The sequence below is a fragment of the Lactuca virosa genome, chromosome 6 (genome assembly GCF_052849685.1).
Source record: "Lactuca virosa cultivar CGN04683 chromosome 6, Lactuca_virosa_CGN04683_v6, whole genome shotgun sequence".
NCBI classification, from domain to species: domain Eukaryota; kingdom Viridiplantae; phylum Streptophyta; class Magnoliopsida; order Asterales; family Asteraceae; genus Lactuca; species Lactuca virosa.
The window spans coordinates 38095770-38114987 of NC_136431.1; the positions used below are offsets into that span (position 1 = coordinate 38095770).

The 19218-nt window shown below is 43.9% G+C and overlaps 1 pseudogene across 1 annotated transcript; it reads right to left on the reverse strand.

Moving 5' to 3' along the window:
• Window positions 1–9874: 9874 nt before the first annotated feature.
• Window positions 9875–11061, reverse strand: LOC145121454 (flotillin-like protein 4 pseudogene; annotated as a pseudogene). The gene is made up of 3 exons (XR_013714592.1): window positions 10441–11061; window positions 10004–10372; window positions 9875–9916 (listed from the first exon to the last, which is right to left on the reverse strand). The product of XR_013714592.1 is annotated as a flotillin-like protein 4 pseudogene (transcript).
• Between the last annotated feature and the right edge of the window lie 8157 nt (window positions 11062–19218).

Here is a 19218-nt window from a genome sequence, read left to right on the forward strand (position 1 = left end):
TCCAAGTCGGTGGCAACATTTCGGTTTGTTCATGAACCGTGTTAAACAACGGCGGCAGCATTTTGTACAAACCGACAACTTCCTTCATGGCACCACCATCACCGCCGTCTCCACCACCATTTGCGCCGGTCCAGATGCTAATCTTCGGCTGTAAACCCTTAACTGCCTCCCCATTAATCTTGGCGATTTCTTGATACATTCCTCCATTGATCATCAAATAATCTCTTAAAGCTCCATAGTTACCTCCCATGGCACCCGAAAGTGTGCGTATGTAAGTACCTTGAGCTTGAGCAAGACCAACAAGTCCCTCCGCCTCCTTCTGTTTTGCATATAATTCACCGTCGGCGACTTGTTGGCGGGAGTAGAGTGTCGCCTCCGCCATCGCCTTTTGAGCCTCCGCTTGTTTCTCCTTCTCGTACAGAATTGCTTCAGCGGCCTTCTTGTAACGCCCCATTCCTGGTATGTAATTTAAATAAAATATTTTCATTTCTTAAGGGGTACTCGACGAGTCTGTAGCCCGACTCGTCGAGTAGAGACGGGTTGATCACGCAAATAGAGTTGGCTACTCGACGAGTCCATATGTTGGGACTCGGCGAGTCCGCCTGTCTGGATGAAGCCTTAATTTTTAAGGGTTTGCACCCTATTTAAACATCTTATTGCGTCCCAACTTCGCCTCCATCACCCTCAGAGCATTTCTTACCAAACCCTAGCCCTCTTAAAGAGTGTGTGAGTGATTGTTGCTTTGTGAAGGAGCTTTTGGTGCACTTTGGAGCAAGTAGAAGAAGGAGAAGGTTGAAGAGTTCAAGGAGGAGGAAGTAGATCCAGAACACACTCATTTGTGGTCATCTTTTCTGGTAATAAAGTCTCCATCTTGCTTATTAATCTTATAGATCTAGTTTGTCCCTAAATTGTTGATATTAAGCTCAAAAACCCCAAATCCTTTGTAATAAAGCCTTATGATCGAGTTATAATTCAGATCTAGCCTCTCTTGAACTCTAGGAGCTCATTATAGCCACCTTTATGCAATCTTTGCCTTGTTCCAAACCCTACGTGCTTAGTATTTGATGAGTTTGGGTATTTTAGTCTCATACCCTTGTGCATTCACGTAAAGTTGGAAACTTTACGTGTAAAACCAGTCCTAGAAGCTCAGATCTATGATTTGGAAGCACTGGAATCGATTAGAATCGACTGTATAGTAATAGCATGCCTTGGACTCGACGAGTTGTTCATCAAACTCGGCGAGTTGTTCTTCAGACTCGACGAGTTGTTCTTACGACTCGGCGAGTCGCAGACTGGACGTGTTCATATGATGAAGGGGAACTCGACGAGTTGTTCATACAACTCGGCGAGTCGGATGAAGTTATACTTGATGTATGTATCGAAGAGGAACTCGTCGAGTCCTTGCCAAACTCGACGAGTAGAAGCGAGTATAGGACTAGAACGGATGAAAGGGACTCGGCGAGTTAGCGGCCCAACTCGGCGAGTCCGGTCAACTGGAAGTTGACTTTGACCAGGAAGTTGACTTTGACCGAGGGTGAAATAGTCATTCTACCCTGAGATTAGTTATCAGTATTTGATTTAGTGTTTATGGGATTTGTAGCCGGGGAGTTCCGGAGCAGCAGTCAGACACTCTCAGATTTAGCACCTCAGCAGCCAGCGTCACGAGGTGAGTTTTCTTCCAGTAGGAACGGGTCTACGGCCACAATGTCGGCCCGTTTAGTTAGCAGTAGTTTCGGACTTCGGTCCCATGCAGTAGTTCAGTGTGCTTGATGTCTTTGTGATTCAAGCATGTCCTTATGTTATGTGTTCCGGAATTCGGTCGGATGCAGTATGCAGTATATGTGTTTATGATAGTAGTCATGATTATGCTATGCTATGTTCAGCCAGTTAGTTCCGGACTTCGGTCTGATGCCGGGCGGGGCCCAAGCTAGTTCTGGACTTCGTTCCGATGTCGGGCGGGGCCCAAGCTAGTTCCGGACTTCGGTCCGATGCCGGGCGGGGCCCAGTACCTGCTTATATGTTATAGTATGGTATGTGGTAGTTTGGGGGAACTCACTAAACTTTGTGCTTACAGTTTCAGTTTTTGGTTTCAGGTACTTCCGCAAGTAAGGGGAAGAGCTCGGGATGATGGCATGACACACACCACAGCTTCAGTTTTATCCTGGGAGTTTTATTCAGATATTTTGATATGATTGATACAGTATTTGTTTTGACACAGTTACTTGGCTTTTGAGTTACTCATTTTACGGTTCTTAGTATGTATGACATTCGATGATGTGATTTTTAGTAATATTAAAACAAAAAATTTTTGGGTCGTATTTTGGGATGTGTCAAGTTGGTATCAGAGCCTTGGTTTGAGGGATTCAGGCACACTCTCGGGTGTGACTGGACTCAAACTAAGGAAATGGTAAAAAGATTTTCAAAAGGAAAATGTTTTCAAAGGAATTTTTGAAAAAGAAAACTTAAAAAGAAAAGAGTTGTAGAAAAGCAAAAAGATTTTTTAGAAAGAAAAGAGCTTTGAAAAGAGAAAAAGGGTGTGGTGCATGCAATCAGCCGAGCTCAACTAAGTACTCCCAAATTACCCGTACAAGTTTATGTTATGATGTTCAGTTTCAGTTTTAGTAGAACAACATGCTAGAATAGGACTAAGGATCTAGGAGGATGCCTTATGTGCCTGTTATATGTGCCTCAGCTTTATGAGAATTTCATGTTAGTATTCAGTAGACAGTAGTAGGATAGTCTGTTTAGGTTATGCCTGGTAGTATGAGCTTCGCATTTTATGCTAGTACAATTTCTTGTTATGAAGATAGGATTGCTTGAGTAGTTTCCTGTGTCCGAATGTTGCGTGCTTCGTGCTTTGTAGGACTCGGAGTGATGGGAGTTAGCCATGGGGTGAATACGTCACGTCTCATGTGATCAGGGTTGAATAATCTCAGAGTGCTGGATTTGTCCCTATTGTGCAGCTCTTGTTTGAGTCTAACCGTTGTAGGGACGAGTCTTTTAGTCGAAGGATTATCCGAGCCTCGTCACATGTGACGGTATTCAGGCGATGGCTAATTGGCATTACGAGGAGGCCTTCAGCAGCTGAGGACTGGATTTGGTGGAGTCAGAGATTTCCCTAGAGCAAGCCTAGGATGAGAGTATCAGAGATCAGCAGCAGTAGAAGTGACTTGGTGGAGTCGAAGCAGTGCTTGAAGAAAATACGGATAGATGTGGAAGGTAGTATGGGCCCGTACTACTGAAAGCAGAGGATCAGTACTTGAATTGAGTAAAGCTTAGACGAGACCAGGGAACTTGTAGTAGTAGCAATCCCTCGAGACATATCCGTGTTTCTGACGTCTTGTCGTGGTATGTTTTCAGAATGGTGGTTTTACGCCCTAGACCAGCAGTCGGCAGTTCAGGTGCCGGGGAGGGATCAGGATCAGGCTCGGGGGTCGGGCAGTTGGACGAGCAGACTAGGGAGTTCCTCTCTTCAGAGTTTACTCGCATCATACTGGATCAGACTCCTGTGATCTTCGGTTCGGTCAAGGAGGGTATTTTAGAGCTGATGGACGAAAGGTTGGGCACCTTCCGTGCCGAGGTGGCGGCTATGATGGGGTCGCGTACACTCACCTTCAGGGAGTTCCGGGCTTGTGGAGCTCCAGATTACCATGGGGCGCGGGATCCCATTGCGAGTACCAGATGGTTGGCGGATGTCGCCAATGCGTTCCGCACCAGCAAATGTCTCGAGGGGAACAAGGTCAGAATAGCATCATGTCTTCTGAAGGACAGGGCACGAGATTGGTGGGAGGAGGTTGGACATGTCATCGGGGATGACGCAGCGCTTGATGCCATGACTTGGGTTGATTTTACTACCAGGTTCTGAGCCGAGTTTGCACCGGCTATTGAGGTGCAGCAGTTAGCCAGGGAGTTTCAGGATCTCACTCAGACTACAGAGACAGTGGTGGAGATTACCGCCAAGTTCAGGGAGAGGGCTCTTCTTGTTCCTCAGTACGCAGCTGATGAGGAAATGAAGAAGGCCCGTGATCATGAGATGTTGCGGAGTGATATCCGCCAGTTTGTGAGCTGGTCCAGCTGTAAAATGTTGGATGACATGATTGCGAGGGCTCGTGAGAGAGAGATAGATTTAGAGATGGAGAAGAAGAGGAAGCCAGAGGCGGTATCTGGCACAGGGAGTTCGGGCAAAAAGCCCAAGTTATCGGATCACAGATCTAGAGGACAACAGAGCCACAGCCGGTATGGCAAGTGTGGGAGAGTGCACGATGGGGTGTGCAAGGCAGGGAGCCCCGGTTGCTTTAAGTGCGGCCGGACTGGGCATATGAGCAGAGACTGTACAGCTACTACGACCACCACAGCATCAGATCTGATTTGCTTTCATTGCAATCAGAGGGGACATAAAAAGTCCCAGTGCCCAAGTTTAGCAGCAGCAGGGAAGGTGGTAGCACTTGCCCCTGCTACTTTGAGGATTACAGACGGCCGTCAGGGCTGGGGTGAGGCTCCAGTGGCGAAGAGTAGAGCTTTTCAGATGACAGCAGAGGAGGCGCGAGCGACTCCTGATGTGGTGACGGGTATGTATATTTTCTCTTATCTCCTTATTGATATTGATTATTTCTCATGGTTATATGTTTTCGTATATGGTCGTTCTTAGTGAACGGCATTTCAGCTACAATATTGTTTGACTCGGGGGCTACCCGATCGTTTGTTTCACTTGCGCTTAGCAAGAGGTTTAACAGAGCTCCGGGGGAGCTGGATTGCCCACTTGAGGTTGAGATAGCTGATGACAGGACTGTCAGGGTCGCGAGAGTGCATAGGGCGTGTTCGCTGCAGTTATTTGATGAGCAGTTTTCAGTGGACTTGGTTCCCATTCCCCTGCGAAGGAATAAGGTTATAGTGGGTATGGATTGGCTGAGCCCCAATGGGGCAGTGATTGATTGTGAGCTGCAGTTAGTGAGGGTTCACACTCCTAGTGGGGGAGAGTTAGTGATTCAGGGCGAGAGACCACATCGCGGACCGGTTTTGTGTTCCGCAGCGAGAGCGAGGCACTACGTTCAGCAGGGTTTCGCAGGGTACGTCGCCTATGTTATAGATACCCGGGAGAAGGGTAAGGCGACAATTGATGATGTACCAGTAGTACGAGAGTATCTGGACGTATTCCCGAAGGATTTACCTGGGATACCTCCAGAAAGACAGGTCGATTTTCGGATTGACCTGGTTCCAGGTGCGGCTCCGATAGCCAAGGCACCATATCGATTGGCCCCTCCAGAAATGCAGGAGTTGTCTACGCAGCTGCAGGAGCTGCTAGACAAGGGTTTCATCAGGCCCAGTAGTTCACCATGGGGAGCCCCGATCCTTTTCGTGAGGAAGAAGGATGGGTCGCACCGTATGTGCATAGATTACCGGGAGTTGAACAAGGTAACGGTGAAGAACCGTTACCCACTCCTGAGGATAGACGACTTGTTTGACCAGCTTCAGGGAGCATCTTGGTTCTCCAAGATTGATCTGCGGTCAGGATATCACCAGATGCGGGTCAAGGACGAGGATGTGCAGAAGACCGCTTTTAGGACCCGCTATGGTCATTATGAGTTTGTGGTGATGCCGTTCGGGCTCACCAACGCTCTAGCCGCGTTCATGGACCTCATGAACCGCGTATGCAGACCGATGTTGGATCGATCTGTAATAGTGTTCATTGATGACATCTTGGTTTATTCCAAGACTCAGGAGTAGCACGAGGAGCACCTGAGAGAGGTGCTAGAGACACTAAGGAGGGAGAGACTTTATGCGAAGTTCTCCAAGTGCGAGTTCTAGTTGCGCGAGGTGCAGTTCCTTGGGCACCTCGTCAACCAGAAGGGTATACTAATGGATCCGGCCAAGATAGAGGCCGTGATGCAGTGGAAGGTCCCGAGATCTCCAACTGAGATTTGGAGCTTCCTAGGATTAGCAGGGTACTATAGGAGATTCATTCAGGATTTCTCCAAAATAGCAGTTCCGCTCACCCGACTGACCAAGAAGTCGGTGGTGTTTCGTTGGGGGCCTGAGCAGTAGGCATCATTTGAGACCCTCAGGCAGAAATTGTGCGAGGCGCCGATTCTCACCCTGCCAGAAGGAGTAGAGGATTTTTTAGTTTACTGTGATGCTTCGATCACAGGTATGGGAGCAGTGTTGATGCAGCGAGGGCATGTGATAGCTTACGCCTCTAGACAGTTGAAGCCTTACGAGGCTAACTATCCGACACATGACTTAGAGTTGGGGGCAGTAGTGTTTGCCCTCAAGATTTGGAGACATTACCTCTATGGGGTCCGCTGTATCATTTACACGGATCACAAGAGTTTGAGGTACCTCATGGATCAGCCGAATCTGAACATGAGGCAGCGCCGATGGTTAGATGTGGTAAAGGACTACGATTGTAAGATCCTTTATCATCCGGGCAAGGCCAACGTAGTGGCCGACGCCCTGAGCCGCAAGGCGGTAGCCGCCCCGATCATGTCTGAGGATGACGGTGACTACTCCATTGTTGGAGCAGATCAGAGAGGCACAGGTTGAGGGCCTGAAGGAGGAGAGACAGAAGTGTGAGAGGATTGTGCGCCGAGTAGCTTCCTTTGACTACGACAGTCGAGGATTGTTGACCCTTCATGGGAGAGTTTGGGTACCGTACTGGGGAGGAGTACGGCAGGTACTGATGGATGAGGCCCACAAGTCTCGGTTTTCCATCCACCCAGGGGCGACGAAGATGTACATAGATCTTCGACCCGACTATTGGTGGCCCTGCATGAAGCGGGACGTAGCTTGGTACGTGGAGAGATGCCTGACCTGCAGGAAGGTCAAGGCGGAGCATCAGAGACCCCATGGCAAGATGTAGCCGTTAGACATTCCCGTGTGGAAATGGGAGGATATCACCATGGATTTCATCACTAAGCTTCCTAGGACCGCACGTGGAGTTGATTCGATTTGGGTCATAGTGGATCGGCTGACCAAGAGCGCGTATTTCATACCGATTCAGGAGAGTATATCGGCCGAGAAGCTAGCTGATATTTATGTGCGCGAGGTAGTGGCACGGCATGGAGTTCCTGTCTCGGTGGTGTCAGACCGAGATGTCCGGTTTACTTCCAGATTTTGGAAGCGGTTTCACGAAGAGATGGGTACTCGTCTCCATTTCAGCACCACTTTCCACCTTCAGACGGATGGACAGAGCGAGAGGACAATTCAGACTCTCGAGGACATGCTTCGGGCATGTGTACTAGATTTCGGTGGCAGTTGGGATACGTATCTTCCGTTAGCGGAGTTTTCGTATAACAACAACTACCACTCCAGTATAGATCGACCTCCCTTCGAGATGCTCTACGGGAGGAAGTGCAGAACCCCAATCTGTTGGGGTGAGGTCGGTCAGCGAGTCATGGGGAGTACAGAGGTGGTACTCAAGACCACAGAGTTGATCCAGCAGGTCCGTAGCAGACTGCAGACTGCGTAGAGTCGGCAGAAGAGTTACGCCGATAGGAGGCATTCGGATTTGGAGTTTCAGGTGGGCGATATGGTCCTCCTGAAGGTATCACCCTGGAAGGGGGTTATCAGATTCCGAAAGAGGGGCAAGTTGGGCCCCAGGTTCATTGGTCCATTTAGGGTTTTGGCCCGGGTGGGTCGGGTTGCTTATCGGTTGGATCTTCCAGCAGAGCTTAGCCAGATCCACAACACTTTCCATGTTTCCCAGTTGAGGAAGTGTTTGGTGGACGAGTCAGCAGTTGTACCCTTAGAGGATATTCAGGTTGATAACAGCCTGAATTACATCGAGAGACCAGTTGCGATCTTGAATCGGAAGACGAAGACCTTGAGGAACAAGGTGGTTCAGTTAGTAAAGGTGCAGTGGCAGCACCGGAAGGGTTCAGAGTGGACATGGGAGACGGAGGAGGAGATGAGGGAGCATTACCCAGAGTTATTTTCAGATTTAGCAGCAGCGGACTTTGAGGACGAAGTCTAAGACAAGTGGGGGAGAGTTGTAACGCCCCATTCCTGGTATGTAATTTAAATAAAGTATTTTCATTTCTTAAGGGGTACTCGACGAGTCTGTAGCCCGACTCGTCGAGTAGAGACAGGTTGATCACGCAAATGGAATTGGCTACTCGACGAGTCCATATGTTGGGACTCGGCGAGTCCGCCTGTCTGGATGAAGCCCTAATTTTTAAGGGTTTGCACCCTATTTAAACATCTTATTGCGCCCCAACTTCGCCTCCATCACCCTCAGAGCATTTCTTACCAAACCCTATCCCTCTTAAAGAGTGTGTGAGTGATTGTTGCTTTGTGAAGGAGCTTTTGGTGCACTTTTGAGCAAGTAGAAGAAGGAGAAGGTTGAAGAGTTCAAGGAGGAGGAAGTAGATCCAGAACACACTCATTTGTGGTCATCTTTTCTGGTAATAAAGTCTCCATCTTGCTTATTAATCTTATAGATCTAGTTTGTCCCTAAATTGTTGATATTAAGCTCAAAAACCCCAAATCCTTTGTAATAAAGCCTTATGATCGAGTTATAATTCAGATCTAGCCTCTCTTGAACTCTAGGAGCTCATTATAGCCACCTTTATGCAATCTTTGCCTTGTTCCAAACCCTACGTGCTTAGTATTTGATGAGTTTGGGTATTTTAGTCTCATACCCTTGTGCATGCACGTAAAGTTGGAAACTTTACGTGTAAAACCAGTCCTAGAAGCTCAGATCTATGATTTGGAAGCACTGGAATCGATTAGAATCGACTATATAGTAATAGCATGCCTTGGACTCGACGAGTTGTTCATCAAACTCGGCGAGTTGTTCTTCAGACTCGACGAGTAGTTCTTATGACTCGGCGAGTCGCAGACTGGACGTGTTCATATGATGAAGGGGAACTCGACGAGTTGTTCATACAACTCGGCGAGTCGGATGAAGTTATACTTGATGTATGTATCGAAGAGGAACTCGTCGAGTCCTTGCCAAACTCGACGAGTAGAAGCGAGTATAGGACTAGAACGGATGAAAGGGACTCGACGAGTTAGCGGCCCAACTCGGCGAGTCCGGTCAACTGGAAGTTGACTTTGACCAGGAAGTTGACTTTGACCGAGGGTGAAATAGTCATTTTACCCTGAGATTAGTTATCAGTATTTGATTTAGTGTTTATGGGATTTGTAGCCGGGGAGTTCCGGAGCAGCAGTCAGACAGTCTCAGATTTAGCACCTCAGCAGCCAGCGTCACGAGGTGCGTTTCCTTCCAGTAGGAACAGGTCTACGGCCACAATGCCGGCCCGTTTAGTTAGCAGTAGTTCCGGACTTCGGTCCCATGCAGTAGTTCAGTGTGCTTGATGTCTTTGTGATTCAAGCATGTCCTTATGTTATGTGTTCCGGAATTCGGTCGGATGCAGTATGCAGTATATGTGTTTATGATAGTAGTCATGATTATGCTATGCTATGTTCACCCAGTTAGTTCCGGACTTCGGTCTGATGGCGGGCGGGGCCCAAGCTAGTTCCGGACTTCGTTCCGATGTCGGGCGGGGCCCAAGCTAGTTCCGGACTTCGGTCCGATGCCGGGCGGGGCCCAGTACCTGCTTATATGTTATAGTATGGTATGTGGTAGTTTGGGGGAACTCACTAAACTTTGTGCTTACAGTTTCAGTTTTTGGTTTCAGGTACTTCCGCAAGTAAAGGGAAGAGCTCAGGATGATGGCATGGCACACACCACAGCTTCAGTTTTATCCTGGGAGTTTTATTCAGATATTTTGATATGATTGATACAGTATTTGTTTTGACACAGTTACTTGGCTTTTGAGTTACTCATTTTATGTTTCTTAGTATGTATGACATTCGATGATGTGATTTTTAGTAATATTAAAACAAAACGTTTTGGGTCGTATTTTGGGATGATTCACTTCTGCTTTCTGTAAAGCTCCCAATTCGCCTCTTGTACCTTTGTTTATGTCAAACAGATAGAAATTCAATTTCGTGAAACATAGGTGATTAATCGAATTCGATTACTTTGTGTTATGTTTGTTACCTTGGTTTCATAATCAACGCTAGCTTTGCTCAAGAACTCAGCCTTGAGTTTCTCCGTCTGAGTCAACGTGTTCATGATCTCAACCTCCTTCTGCAGCTCCGCCTCCCGGAGCGCCACCACCTTTTTCGACTCCAGCTCTACAACCTGTGAATCCTTGGCCCTCTTTGCCTTCTTCATCGCGAGCTCTGCATTTGCTTCAGCCACTTCAGCCTCCCTCTGGTTCTCGAACACCTTCACCTCCGTTTGCACCTTTATCTCTTCCTTCTTCCCCTGTCCTTGTCTCTGTGTCGCTATGATCTTCGTCTCTGCGTCTATCTTCGCTGCATTCTGAAGCGTCTGGCCTTGGCGAAGCTTGGATCCAAATTCACCCTAAAACAACAATCAATCGTGAATCATAAACTGATTATCTACCAATCAAAACCTAAGCAACATAATACCTTCATCTTGGCTTCAGAAACATCAATCTTAGCTTGATTTGCAGCTTCTTGTTGGATTTTTTGCCCTAAATATGAAAAATACTCTTGTCCAGGTTCGTCGACCATCTGCTTCACATTGGCATTGTAGATCAACAATCCGAACTGATTAAGTTCCAATTGGACCTTATCGAACACCTCCTTCTTAAAATCCTCCGTTCCTTTGAAAATTTCTTCCATGGTCATGGACGCAGCGAGGACACGGGTCTCCCCTTCGATGATCCCCTTCACGAGCTCAATCACATGGTGCGATTGTTTATCGTGAGAGGCGATGAGTTTGGCGTATTTGTGGAGACTGTCGTCGTCGTCGATACGAGGACCGATGGTGAATACGGCGGGAAGTTTGAAGGGGAGTTTCTCGGCGCTCATGGCCTGAACATCGAAAGTGTAGTTGACCGGAGAGATGTCGAATCGGGAGCAGGACTGGCCGGGAAGTATCCATGCTTTCTTTGCGATTTTGATGTCGTCGATCCCGAATCTGGTAATCACCAGATACTCCGAAGCACTTGCTACTCTATACATAGCCATGACCGGAGATACTGAACAATTGTCGGAGTAGGGAGTATTGTATTCTGGTGTCAAGCTTACTTTTATGGATTAGTTATAAGTTTTTAGGTTGCATATATATAGATGAATTTAAATTTCCTGTGATATTCAATTGTTATTATTTTAAATTAAAATAAAGATTATTTACCGGTTTTACAGTAGACACGATTAATATGTGGCTTAGGGGTCTTTATATAGTGTATCAAGAAACCCTAGATAAGCCCAAACCAATAAAATAACATCATCTTACTTTTGGTACTTATCTGGTTCCCTAATTATCCTCCAAGGATAATTCTAGTCGATTACCATCAGACCTGTAACACAGCAACCACCGACATCCACCTCCCCACCGCCTTCAACAACTTATCCTTCCCATCATCTCCCCCGACACCACCTACTTCAAAAACAGCTCGTCGTTTCCTTAGGGCAGATGTACGTCTTCTTCGCCGCCTCTAGTCCGTCGGAGAACTCATTTCTTTAGAAAAAACAAATTGGGAGCTCAAAGACCTGGATGTAAGCTTCGATACATAGATGGAAAACCTCTCATTTTCCTCCTTTCTACCTTTTCCAGATCTACTTGTTCAAAAAATGAAGCTTAAAGACCTGTCCGAAACCTCAGAAACCTGATCGTCTCCTTCAAGCAAATATGTCTGTCTCTTTCTCTCTCTTTTTCTCTCTCTCTCTCTCTCTCTCTCTCTATCTCCATATTTGATTCTCTATATATATAGGCTTTTTTGTTAAGGTTTAAGCATCAATGGGATTTATTAGTGACGGCGGTGGTCAATGATGGTCAATGGTAGAGGTTGTGGTGATTGATGGTGTAACATCTAAAATTTTCATGTATTCTCTTTTAACCCTTGGATTATGATTTGTTTGCAAGATTGGTCCCAATGGCATTTCTATAATTTTGGCCTTGTGTGCGTACGATGGGCGTACTCTTAGTACATTGTGCGTACGTAGCCAGGGTGAAAACCCTAATTTTTAGGGTTTGGACCCTATTTAAGCATCTTTATGGTCTCATGCACCCTCTTATCTTCAGCCTCCTTCCTCATTTTGAAACCCTAAAGTGTGTGAGTGGCTTGTGAAGCTTGAAGAGCCTTTTGGTGTCATTTTGGAGCTTTTGGAGAAGAAGGAAGAACCTTGAGGTTGTGGTGTTTCACTCAAGGCCTTGGATCCAGCATCTACTTCCTTTTGTGCATCATTTAGAGGTATAAAGCTCCAACCTTGATGAGTATTTCATTTGGATCTAGTTTTAGCTTAAAGTTGGCACCTTTTTGTCCCAATCTTGATCTTTGTGAGTAAGGAATACTCCAAGAAGGTAATCTTGGACATTGGTTTCTTCCCATGCATGGTCTATGTTGTCTTAATAGGTCAAGAAGCTAGGGTTTTTGTTATTAAGGTCTTAATAGCCATACAAAACCATAAAGTTGGAAACTTTATGGATAATATCACATATTAGGGTCTAGATCTGGATTTTGGACATAAGTGCTTAAGGATTAAGCACTTAATGGATAAAGTTGAGGGTAACCGCGGACGCTGGGCGTACCAAGGGCTACGTTATGCGTACGTGGTCAGCTCCCTGATTCTGGTCAACCATGTTGTATGCCCTGCGTTCGTATTATGTACACCCAACATACTCACTAACTCAACTTGGTTGGCTCAGTTGACTTTGACGTGGATTTTGACTAGGGTTTGACCTAGGGGTATTTTAGGTATTTTGATATGTATGTTGATATTATGTCACTGAATTCATTAAAGTGACTAGTAGAGTTGATCTCGGAGCGATGTGCTATTCAGTTTGCATATCTGTCTGTGAGGTGAGTTTTCTCACTGTGTCCATGGGTCGAAGGCACCAATACCGACCCATTATTTTGTTATGTATAATGATAGTTGTTTCTATGATACTTGCATGAAAGACTAGGATCTTGCCCTTGGCACTTGTATGTAAGACTGGGATTTGCCCATCGGCATTGCAAGGAAAGACCATGGGGATAGCCCATGACACTTGTATGTAAGACCGGGATTTGGCCCTCGGCATTGCAAGGAAAGACCATGGTTGTAGCCCATGGCACTTGTATGTTTTGGTATGTGGTACTTTGAGGAAATAAGTAAGCTTTGTACTTACGGTTTATGTTTATGGTTTCAGGTACTTCCGATTCGAAAGGGAAGGGACTGACGTGATGGCACAACATCCTCCCTTCATGATTTCCGCATTCTGAATAATTATACTCTGATGTTTTGAATATTATAACTGCGTGTTTGATTTTGAACAATTTGTGTACATATCGATAAACTTCCAAATGAAAAATTTTATCAATGTTTTTGGGATGTTACAGATGGCAATGAAAGTGGTGATATTGTTGCTTTTTTCTGGATTTTATTTTAGGTTTCTCAACTGGTGAATTTGATTCAGGTGTGCCTGAGGTTTTTTTCTGGAAGGTTTTCGGTATCCGGTGGTGTGGTGGTTGCAGGTGACTGGTGGTGTGGTGATTGCAGGTGACTGGAGTTAGTGATTGGGGGTTTGGAGTAGGTATGCTCCAAATTTGCTTCTGGTGTTTTCTTCAGATCCATAGCAACTTTGGTTTTCTTAAGGTTATAATTTGTTTATATTATAAATGGATTTTTTATGGATTTATAATCAGTTTTCAGATGGTGACAGGTGGTGGTTGACGGTCACCAACGGTGGTTTCTGGTGGCCAGCAGGTTTTTGATGATGGTAGGTGGTGGCTTGCACTGACAAGTGTTAGTGATGGTGGCGCCTACTTATATTATTAATTTTTTAGTTAATAAATAATAATAATATAATAAAAGTGAAAAAAGAAAATTGTAACATCCTGCTTCCTGCCATTTCTGGGTCATGGGCCGGAAGTCGATTGTGTAAGGATTTGGGCCTTAAGAAGGCAATGTTTAGTCCTTGTGGAAGGAGGTAATGTTAGTTAAGAGATTTAACCCTTGAATTATGTTTTGGGCCAAATTGTGGAAAGGGAAAAGTCGCAGGCTGAGTTCTTGCATGAAATATGGATTTTTGTTCAAGAATTTGTCCAAGATATTTAGATAATATTGTAGATCTCTTCAACACCTTTCTGTGGATATAAAGAACGTCGAAAATGGAGTTGGAACGAAAAAGTTACGACCGTTTGAAGTTAGGGCGATTTTTGGGTTTGCCACGTACGTTGGACTTTCGGGGAGTACGCTGGGTGTACTAGGGCTTCTCTAGTACGCTGGGGAGTATGATGGGCATACCAGGAGTATGTTGGGCGTACGCGATCAATGCCCAAACCCTATTTTGATGGTTTGAGCCCTATTTAAGCTCCTTAACTTCCCTAAACCCATTCCATTCTCAGCGTCCACCTCTCCAACACCCTCTCTTGAAACCCTAACCCTAGTTTAAGCCTTGTGAGCAAAAAGAAGGTGTTTTTAAGTGCTTTGGGAGTGTTCTTGGTGCACCTTAGAGAAGAATTAAATCATTAAATAATCATTGGTTGCATTGGAACTTGTAGATCTAGACCTTGTTCACCTTTATCTTTCTTCTGGAGGTATAAAGTTTTACTCTTGATAATAAAATTGTTAGATCTATATAATTTTGGGTGTTATGAGCTTTTGGTCACTTTAAGTGCATAAATTTTAGATCTTGAAAGTTTGTGACCTTGTTATGGATAAATTTGGAAACTTTATCCATTTAAACATCATATTGATTCAGATTTGAAGGTTGGAGACTTGGACTTAATGGATTAAGTTGAAAAAGATGCACTTTTGGTCCCTTTGAGACTTAAATACTAGATCTTGTCTGTTGGGACCTTTCTAATAGATAAATTTGGAAACTTTATCTATTATGGAGCTATTAGAAACCATAAAAATATGATCTTGGTCCTTCTATCATTTCCATGCAAGAGTTGTGATGTCTTAATGGACTAATAAGTATGGGTTTTAGCTTTTGGACCTTCCCTAGCAATGGAAAGTCATAAAGGTGGAAACATTATGACTTAAGATAATGTTTTGAGGCCAGATCTGATTTTGGGTGAAAAGTCCTTAAGGGATTAAGTTCTTAATGAAGGAGCGAGATCAGGCTGCATACGTTACGCGATAGTTGAGTACGCTGGCCGTACTCAACTACCTTGGACTTTGACTTATGTTGACTTCCGTTGACCATTGACGTTTTTACCAAATTTGACCTTGGGTCAAACTTGAGGATTTTGGGCTATTGATTAAGATTTTATCTGGTTCTGGTGTTAGTGGATTCACGGGAGCAAGCAATACAGAAAGGAGCATATCACAGTCTTTCAAGGTTCTTCGATTTAGGTGAGTTTCGCCTCATTGTACCCATGGGTCGAAGGCACCAATTCCAGCCCACTAGTTTTGGTTTCCTGTTAGTAGAGGGATGTCTTAGGGACTATATGTAGTCATGTAGGATAGATTAAGGACTCTTGATCTAGGCTTTCTTGCCTGTTCCTTGTTTGGTTGTGGGTCTAGAGTAGGATCACCTGTCCGAGTGTCTATCTCACCTCTGAGTATGTATGGTTATGCATTCCTTGGATTGTTGGTACTTAGTATGTTGTTATACTATAGTGATCTGTTAGATCTGTATCCGGTATATAGGAGGTTTCCATGCGGTAGTGATCTGTAAATCTATCTGTTGATTGGTTATATGTTTATCTGTGTTACCGGATATATGTTATATGTTATGTATATGTCGACATAGTATGGTTAGGTTGAGGTAGTACTGCTTTGGCAGTAGCTAACAAACCTGGGAGCAAGCCAGACATAAGTTGTGGGCCTAAATGGCAAGCCAGACTTATGATGTCGGCTCGGGAGCAAGCCAGACATGAGTTGTGGGCCTGAAGGGTAAGCCAGACTCATGTTGTGGACTCGAAAGCAAGCGAGATATGAGTTGTGGGCCTGAAGGGAAAGCCAAATTCATATTGTGGGCTCAGGGGGTAATCCAGTCGGTTAGTTGTGGACCCATTATATGTTGTTATATGTTTGTGTGGGTTGGTACTTTGGGGGAACTCATTAAGCTTTGGCTTACAGTTTCAGTTTATTGTTTCAGGTACTTCATATGACCATTGCAAGGTGAAGGCGTGATCGTGCACATCTTCCTGTTTTTATGATTTTAGGTCTTGGGAAAACTCTGATTTCGGATAATACTTTAGAAACAATGGTTTTGTAAACACTTTATGGATGAAATGGGTTGTTTTTGAAAATTTTAAATTTCTATGATTTTTGGGATGTTACAAAAATAAAAGGGCAATATAGTCTTTTTATGTGTACGAGGGACCAAATATGTAACAAAATCAAACAGTAAGGATGATCCGAATGAGAAAAAAGTTAGGGACCGAACACATAATTTTTTATCAACCACGAGGAAGATTTCAGTAATTTGTTCTTATCTTTTTCTTGATTATATTTTCCTTATTCAATGAGCGGGTCTTTTAGAACCGTTCCCAAATTCTAGTCGAAAGGAAGACCATGACTGGAGACGTTACGACAGATCCCAATAAAGATAAAGACGTTATCGACTCCAACTCGCCCAAATGCAAGTAAATGATGTCCTCACATACAACAACTATAACGATTGGCTCAAGAGATGATTAACTTCTTGTTTACTTAAAACTAGTTGGGATTCGTAGATGACAAAATCGTAAAACCAGAAGAAACATCACCCAAATACATGGCATGGATGCGTTGTGATGCCATGATTAAAGGGTAGTTAACCACGACTATACAGAAGAATATTATAAGCAGTGTCAAGTACGCAAATACTACAACATAGATATGGTCAAATCTGAAAGAAAATTTCCGGAAATGAAAGCGATCAACGATCATATAAACTAAAGCAATCATTAATAACCACACATCAAGATGTGGCTTCGGTATTAGCCTACTACACTAAACTACGAGCTTTATGAGATGAAATTCAGCTGGTATCGCCCACACCCCATTGTACATGTGCAAACTGTACATGTAATGTGGGAAAGCAATTGAACGATTCCAAAAGGAAAGAGTATATGAGTTCTTAATGGGACTCAATAACCACTTCACCACCTTAAGGACACAAATACTTGCCATGAAGCCAACACCAACATTAGGTAGAACAACGCATCTTGTCATCAAGGACAAACAACAAAAGGGATTTTCATCTGTGAAAATACCATCAACAGAAGCCACTGTTTTTCACGCTTTTGTGCCAAACCACAGAGATGGTGTATTAAACCAGCAAAAAAAAAACTACACATAAATATGCAAAGTGCAACAACAACAAAACAAAACATTGCACCTTTTGTCGGGGAGTCGGGCATAATCACGATAACTGCTTCAAAATAATTAGATAGATGGAATGGTGGCCATGTAAGAAGGGAAAAGGCAAATGTAAAGGTTACTTGTGTAGATGTTGGGCCAGGTCTAATACGATGGCTAATGACCGCTCAATATCAAGGGTTTTTAAAACACTTCACTGGATGCAATAACATACCCACGAATGACATTATGCCAACGATAAACTTTGTTGGTAAGTTAGAACAAGATGATGTGTGGGTTGTGGATTCAGGTGTCACTGAGCATATAACCTATAAACTTGATTTACTTGAAGGCACGACAATAAACACTCAAGAAACAATAGTTATGATACCAAACATATATATTGTATTATTTGAGGGAAAATGTGATTGTACCTTTTTAGGTGATACAAAAATAAAAGGAGTACTTCACAAACCAAAATTCAATTGTAATTTGTTGTATGTTAACCTTTTGACTTGAGATCTCCGATTCACATAAATCTTTTTCCTCTATTTTTATGTCATACATGGCTTACACTAAAACAACCTGATTGGCATGGGTAAGTGCAAAGGGTTTCTATATCGTATGGGCATTGTGGTGTGCGATAGGAAAGTTATAATGATGACGGTTGATGTTGTTATGTGTCATAAGAGATTATGTCATACTTCTGATGAAAAACTTTGTCAAGTTGGGTTTTTTTTTAAATATTTCTCTTAAGTTTAAAAATAAAGTATGTGATTTCTTTGTAAAGGCTAAACATACATATTATCTTTCCCACTTAGTTCAATAAAAAAAACAAATGGTTGTTTTGACTTATTGCATTGTGACATTTGGGTTAAGTATCATACACCCTCTCTTTCAAGGGCAAATTATTTCCTTACCATCATGGATGATTTTAGTAGAGTCATGTGGTTATTTTGTCTCTAGCGCAAACATGAAGCTAATGGTTATCGGATTGATTATTTGAAAAATGTTTAAAACTCAAATAGGAAAGGACATTAAATAACTTATACATGTGTAACATCCCGAAGATGAGGTATTTTAATTTTAACTCCATGTATGAAGGAATATTGCATTTTTGACCCTTGTGTATGAGAAAGATGGCAAAAATGGCCCATAGTGGCATTTTAGTAAAAACATGCCAAGATTAATACGCAGGGCGTACTAGGGCGGACCTTAGTATGTTGGGCATACACCGCGTATGCAGGGCGTACGTGAAGGATCCTCAAACCCTAATTTTTAGGGTTTGGTCCATATATAAGCATCATTATCACCTCATTTCTCATTCACTCCCCATCCTCCATCTGAGAAAACGTCCCTCTAGCTAACCTAAGAGAGAAGAGTGCAGATTGAACTCATCTTTGTGTTTTGGTGATATTCTTGAAGGAGAAGAAGTAGTGGGAAGACCTTGGAGCTTGGAAGCCACTTAGATACGGTATTCTCTCCTTGCAAGCAACCCTCAGGAGGTAAAAAGCTCTTTTCTTGATTATCTTATCTTGTAGATCTATCCATTTCTTCATTTAGGGCATTTATGGTCCCAACTATGATGGTTCTTGAGCATGGCATACTCTTAATTGAATAAGTCATCCTTTCAGACCTAATGTAGGATCTTGAGTAATAAAAATGTGGTCTTGATGCTTACTTTTCCCCATGCATGCTCTAGAAGGTCTTAAGGTGTTAAGAAGTTGTGATTTTGTGTATTAAGCACTTATTAGACATGCAAAGTCATAAAGTTGGAAACTTTATGACTCTTAGTGGTATTTTGACCTTGGATCTGAAATTGGGACGTGAGAGCTTACTGCGGTGACCTGGGAGAGGTTCACCACGATGTTTCGAGATTACTATGTTCCCCCTGTGGAGAGGGAACGTCTAGCCCAGGAGTTTTTGTCCCTCAAACAGGGAACTGAGTCTGTGATGGTGATT